General features: G+C 51.7%; 2 non-coding genes across 2 annotated transcripts; both read left to right on the top strand.

Moving 5' to 3' along the window:
• Positions 1 to 2,824: 2,824 nt before the first annotated feature.
• Positions 2,825 to 2,896, top strand: TRNAG-UCC (transfer RNA glycine (anticodon UCC)). The gene has a single exon. It is a non-coding gene; the product is annotated as a tRNA-Gly (tRNA).
• Positions 2,897 to 5,774: 2,878 nt separating this feature from the next.
• On the top strand, positions 5,775 to 5,856 carry TRNAS-GCU (transfer RNA serine (anticodon GCU)). The gene has a single exon. It is a non-coding gene; the product is annotated as a tRNA-Ser (tRNA).
• Positions 5,857 to 6,392: the final 536 nt, after the last annotated feature.

Genomic DNA, 6,392 nt, shown 5'->3' with positions numbered 1-6,392 from the left:
AAAGGGAACATCTGGAAAGAAAGAACAGCTGGAAATGATTTTGGGAAACAGCTTGAGTGATTTTGGACAGGAACATGGTAATGGTCTTTTGGAAGCCTGGAAACTTTACCGGCCCCACCCCCACCCCGTCTACCCTAAAGACAGTGCAGATTCTGGCCGTGCAGAAGCAAATGTGTAACAGGGAGCGAGAAAGTAAATCGGTTGGAACAGGAAGTATCTGCATTGAAACAGCAGAGAATTGAGAGCGAAACAGTGGATGGAGCCTGACGGAAGGATTCCCACGAAAGAGCACAGGAGATGTAAAAGACAAAATTGTGCTTTCAAAGCCATGTTAGGAGGTCAGAAGGGAATAGTGGCAGTGATTAGAGAAAGTCATAAACTGGGAAGGGAGGGGATGCATCAGAGGAGGATCCCAACTTGTATCCTTATTATCATTCTGAAAGGAATTATCCCCATGAGCTTCCCTGTATCATGGGCTCTTCCGGGCAGTCCCCGAATGGTCCCTTGCTTGGCACACTGGAAGAGTTGCAGAAACCCCCATAATAAACACCAGGATGAGAAGATTGGTCCCCGAGGGGGTAATCAAGGAGGGGAAGAACGGGTAGAGGTCAGACTCTTCACCCCAGGCTAGGTTAGCAGGGAAATTGGCCTAGGTTTCTCTTCCTTCCGCTTCTTCTTTCTCCACACCCCCAACCTCTCTCCCACTCTCTGTTCATTCCCTCTGGGGCACCTGGCATTGGTCGCTGTCGGAAGACAAGAGGCCGGGCGCGATGGACCTTTGGTCTGACCCAGTATGGCCACTCTGGTGTTCTCCTTCCACTTCTTTCTCCACGTTCCCCTAACTTCCCCCGCCCCCTCCAGTTCTTTTTTTTCTTTTGTGTGTTTTTTGTTTTGTTTTATAAGTTAAGGGTTAATGCCGGAGCTGAAAGTATTTCTACTGTCCTTAAAGATCTGGTTGACAAGCAGTAGGAATGTTGACTCTGCTGCTGATCCTGATGACTGCTGGAAGAACAGGTTTAAATAAAGAGTCAATTAAAAAAGGGGGGGGGCTAAAAAATTGCCATTCATTTTTGTGACCATAAGGGGATCTGTGGCTCCGCGTGAAGCAACCCCATTTAAAGCAACCGCTCTGCCAGGTAAGATTGTAAAGGAAGCCAAGGGCCAAAGGGGGAAAAGGACAGGATCCCCGGCAGGTGGACATTTGGAAACAGCGCCAAAGGTACAAGCCAAAGGAAAAGATGGACAGCTTGCCCACCCCAGAACTTTTGTTAAGGCTTATCAAAGGGCACTTGGATTTGAATCAAGGACCACTTGATCTGCCATCAAACACCTTACCACGGAGCTATCCCCCCACAACAATGCTATGCCGGAGTCAGTGAGCTCCAGGAGTTTGAAGGACAGACCCTGCTTCAGCGAGCCCCTTTGCCATTCCCAGGCCACAAGTGGTTTTAAAAATGGGGTTTGAGGAAACTTCATAGAAGTTGGTAAACACCACCACTTACACGCCCACCGACATGGCTTCTCCCACTGACATAGCTACCGTCTCTTGGGGAAGTGGATGAACTACACGGACAGGAAAGCTCTCTCCCATCAGCACAGAGCAGCGGTTCTCACACGGTGGGTCAGGACCCCAAAGTGGGTCAGGACCAGCGTTCCTGCTAATTTTTTACCTCCATGAATTTTTGTTAGGTGCACCAGTGTGGAGGGGATGTGTGACAGATGAGCGTCATAGTGGTGCACCTAACAAAAGCCATAGGGCGGCGCTGGGGCCGAGGGCTTCGCAGTGTGGGAGGGGGCTCAGGGCTGGGGCAGAGGGTTGGCGTACAGGGATGTGAGGGCTCTGGTTTGGGGGGTGGGCTCTGGGGTGGAGCCAGGGATGAGAGGTTCAGGGTGCAGGAGGGGGCTGAGGGCTGGGCTGGGGTGGGGCTAGGGATGAGGGGTTTGGGATGCAGGCCGCAGACTCTCCTCCCCCCGCCCCCCCCGCCCCAACAGCCATCTCTCACTTCAGCAGCTCGGGGCCAGGGGAGAGGTGCCTGCATTGGCCTGCTAAACCCAGGGTTGTGAGTTCAATCCTCGAGGGGGCCATTTAGGGATCTGGGGCAAAAATTGGGGATTGGTCCTGCTTTGAGCAGGGGGTGGGACTAGATGCCTCCTGAGGGCCCTTCCAACCCTGATCTTCTATGATTCTTCCGGGGGGGTGGGAGCTCCCGCGGGGCTGGGCCAGGCTGGGGAAGGGCTCCTCTCCCTCGTCAGTGGCATGTCCGGGGCAGGGCCACACTGTGGCCGCTGGGGAGGGACACCTCTCCCCACTGCGGCAGGTCCGCGCTGGGGGAAAGGCCTCTCTCCCTGCCGCAGCCCTGAGCCCCTGTGCGGGGCTTAATAGGCCGCTGTGCAGTTTAGAGGGAACGTAGGTCGTGACCCTGTTATCAGGGGGTCACCAGGGCTGGCGTTAGACTTGCTGGGGCCTGGGGCTGAAGCCAAAAGCCTGAGCCCCGCCACCCGGGAATCGTCAGCAGCAGCAAACCCTCCTGTGCGTAGCAGGAACCAACTCCCAAGGTGCTTTAGAAAGAGCTCTCTCCTTCCTTCTGCGGTGAAATTTGCCATTCTGGTCCTGGATTTTCATCGCCCGTCTCAGAGGGCAAAGGTGGGGTGGACGCTACCGCAGGCTGGGGTGTGGACCCCGTGTCCCCATCTGTCCGTCACGCTGGGAGCCCGTCTCCGCTCCCAGCTGACAGGCTGCCTCCAGCCTGTCCGGCCAGCTCCTGAGCACTGCGGGCGTGAGTCATTTGGCATAAGTGGCACGTAGGAGACACTCTCCCCAGAGGCATTGGTGGTATAGTGGTGAGCATAGCTGCCTTCCAAGCAGTTGACCCAGGTTCAATTCCTGGCCAATGCAAGGACATGCTCTTTTCTTGGCCGGGAATTGGTTTAATTTCTGTCACGTTGTATCAGTTTATCAATGGAAAGAGAGAATTAATGTCCCAAATCCCAGCAGGTCATTCGACCCCCAGTGGAGGAAGAAAGGGGCTGTTGAAGTCATCCTTGTATTACAATGTTTGGTTTATTTTTTTTTAATTTTTCCTTTACTTCCCTCTCCTGTTTAGACTTAGAGCCTTTAAGGTCAGAAGGAACCAGCGTGATCATCTGGTCCAACCTCCTGCACCATGCAGGCCAAAGGACCCCACCCACCCACTCCTGTAATAGACCCCTAAACTCTGCTTGAGTTACTGACATCCTCAAATCATGGTTTAAAGACATGAAGTTACAGAGAATCCACCATTTACACTGGTTTAAATGTGCAAGTGACCCATGCCCCATGCTGCAGAGGAAGGCGAAACCCCCCCAGGGTCTCTGTCAATCTACTCTTGGGGAAAACTCCTTCCCAGCCCCAAATATGGCGATCAGTTAGACCCTAAGCATGCGGACAAGACACACGGGGAAGGCACCTGGGAAAGACGTCTCTGCAGTAACTCTGAGCCCTCCCCACCTATTGTCCCATCTGGCTGTTGGAGATATTTGCTGCTAGCAATCACAGATCAGCCACACACCGCTGTAGGCAGTCCCCTCATACCATCCCCTCCATAAACTTACCAAGCTCAGGCTTGAAGCCAGTTAGGTTTTTTTGCCCCCACTGCTCCCCTTGGGAGGCTGTTCCAGAACTTCATTCCTCTGGTGGTTAGAAACCTTCATCTCATTTCAAGGTTAAACTGGTTGCTGGCCGGTTTATATCCATTAGTTCATTAACCGTGGGGGCATGTTTCAGAGCAGCAGCCGTGTTAGTCTGTATCCGCAAAAAGAACAGGAGGACTTGTGGCATCTTAGAGACTAACACATTTATTTGAGCATCAGCTTTCGTGGGCTACAGCTCATTTCATCGGATGCACAGAATGGAACATATAGTAAGAAGAGAGAGATAGACACAAACAGAGAAGGAGGAAGTTGCCATACAAACTGTAAGAGGCAAATTAATTAAGATGAGCTATTATCAGCTGGAGAAAAAAACTTTTGTCGTGATAATCAAGATGTTCCATTTAGACAGTTGACAAGAAGGTGTGAGGATACTTGGGGAAATAGAGTCAATATGTGTAACGAGACTGGGAGTGGCTGGGTCATTACACATATTTAGCTTCTGGCACCATCGTGTGGCCCTTTGGGTTCACTCATGTCTGTTAAAACCTTGAGCATTCTGCAAAGAAATGTTAATTCCCCAGGAGAGACTCGGGAGCATTTCTCTCTTTTGTGTTGTTAAGGATTGAAATGTTCCCCGGGTTCCTCGGTCCCAACCTGCCTCCCGCTCTACTGCCCATGCAGCCCCATCCCAGCCCTCAGCCCCCGGTAGACGCCGATTCCCGCAGCCCCATCTGTGCAGGGTGTGAAGCCTTTTCACTCCACATTGCCTACTTCCCCTAACGCTGAGGGACTTCAGCTCCTCTCTGTCCCCAGGGACCCTCCACACCATTCCCCTGCGTACCACGGTTCAGCTATTGCGGTAGCATGAGTCTGACACTCACTTTAGAGGCCCCCCATTAATAACCATTTTCAATATGACCTAACTGGAGAGTCTAGCGCAATTTTTGGGTGAGGGGAACCTTTTAAAAATATTCATAAAACTCCTTTCCCAAGAGCATCACAAGGCTCTTGATGTCCCGTGTATCAGGCGATGAACGTCCACTGACCATGTAGCTGATTGTGGTATAAACATCTTAGATTTCCCTAGCTGGATAAGATCCCATCTTAAGATTTCCCTCGCTAGATAAGATCCCATCCCATAAATGTCAGGGAGCCTTGCCCAAAAATAGTGATAATCTTAGAACAGTTCATCTGCAGAATTATTACACTAAGGCATATGTGCAAAGCGTGTGCCCTACACTGAGCTACCCCCCCACCAATACAGCTAATAGCATAAGGCACTGGGGGGGGGGGGAATGGACTCCATGCCTGATCTTGGTGGCAGAAGTGGTTTGGGGGCTTCAAGAGCTTCCACATTATCACACAGTGGATGAGGCCGTGGGTGGAAGACGTGGAAGGGGGCAGGTCGCAGGCAGAAGGGGTGTGGCTTCCGCATCACTAGCCCCTGCTTAGCGAGTTGGGTTCAGTTTAGGGCAGTGGTCCCCAAAATGTGGGGCATGCCTCCTAGGGAGGCACAGAGGAACGTTCATGGGGGCACCTCTGAGCACTAGCCAGCCCCCATGGAGCGTGGAGAGCAGCCCCACTCTGCCCCCAGCTCTGCCCAAACCCTGCCCCCAGACTCCTGGCCCTGCCTCGACTCCCTTATCCCTGTCCACACCCCTCTCTGCAGGAAGCCACGGCCCCACTCCCAGCCCCGGTTCTCGACCGTGGCTGCTGAGGGGCTGCAGACACGGATAAGAGGGCACAATGTGAAAAGTTTGAGGACCACTGGTTTAGGGTGACGCCCTCAATCACTTCTATGCAGTCCAATAAAAGGTATTCCTCACCCACGTAGCCCCTCCATCAGGAAGGACTAGGTGTGTTCTGCCGCCCTTTACTCATCCAGGAAAGATAATAACATTTCACTCAACTCATGTGGTTTGTAACCCAGCCCCAGCCAAAACTGGTCCTTTTGGCAAAGCCGCCGCATCATGCTGTGTACCTAGGCGGAGTAAGCGGGTCTCTGCAAACTCGGTCTGTTCCTGAAGTCTTTCCCCCAGCTCCTCACTAGATGTGAGGGGGGAGCTCATTCAGACCCTGCTTCCACTTAGTATTTAAAGACTCTGCTGGCCTTCGATTTCTCCTCCTGTCCCTTCCTCAGCTCAGATGAGGTGGCCGAGTGGTTAAGGCGATGGACTGCTAATCCATTGTGCTCTGCACGCATGGGTTCGAATCCCATCCTCATCGGATGCATTTAGTCTTCTCCCCTCCTTAACAAACAAACATCCCCCTTTGGTTCAATGACAGACCAAACCAAGTTGCTTCCTGCAAACAAAAACTGTTTCAGGAACTCAGACCCTGCCCTCTTCTGCCCCCCCCCCCCCCCCGGGGTTTAAATAAAATGTCTAAATACCAGATTTCTAAAAGAATTCTTTAGTCCTCTATTTCTTAGTTTTTATCTCAAAAGGTAACATCCTCATAATCTCCCCCAAACACCTTGTGGCCTCCTCAAATTATTAAAATGCCCCCATCCTCAGCAAGACCACAACAGTGACCCAAAGCTAGAGTGTCTAGGCCAAGCTGTTCTGAAGGAGGCAAGTCAAACATTTTCTCTCCGCTTCCCTTGGCAAGGTCTGACTGGGAAAACAAAATTCCCCAGATGGAAAATTTTCTGCTGGAAAACCAATACTAGTCTGTTTGGGGACTTTGATTTGAATGTATTATTATTATTCTCTTCTGATCTCTGAATTATTTTAGTTCAGTCTTTGTCCTCCAAGTGTTGA

The sequence above is a fragment of the Lepidochelys kempii genome, chromosome 28, assembly GCF_965140265.1.
Source record: "Lepidochelys kempii isolate rLepKem1 chromosome 28, rLepKem1.hap2, whole genome shotgun sequence".
Lineage (NCBI taxonomy): Eukaryota > Metazoa > Chordata > Testudines > Cheloniidae > Lepidochelys > Lepidochelys kempii.
This window is presented reverse-complemented; position numbering and strand designations above follow the sequence as displayed.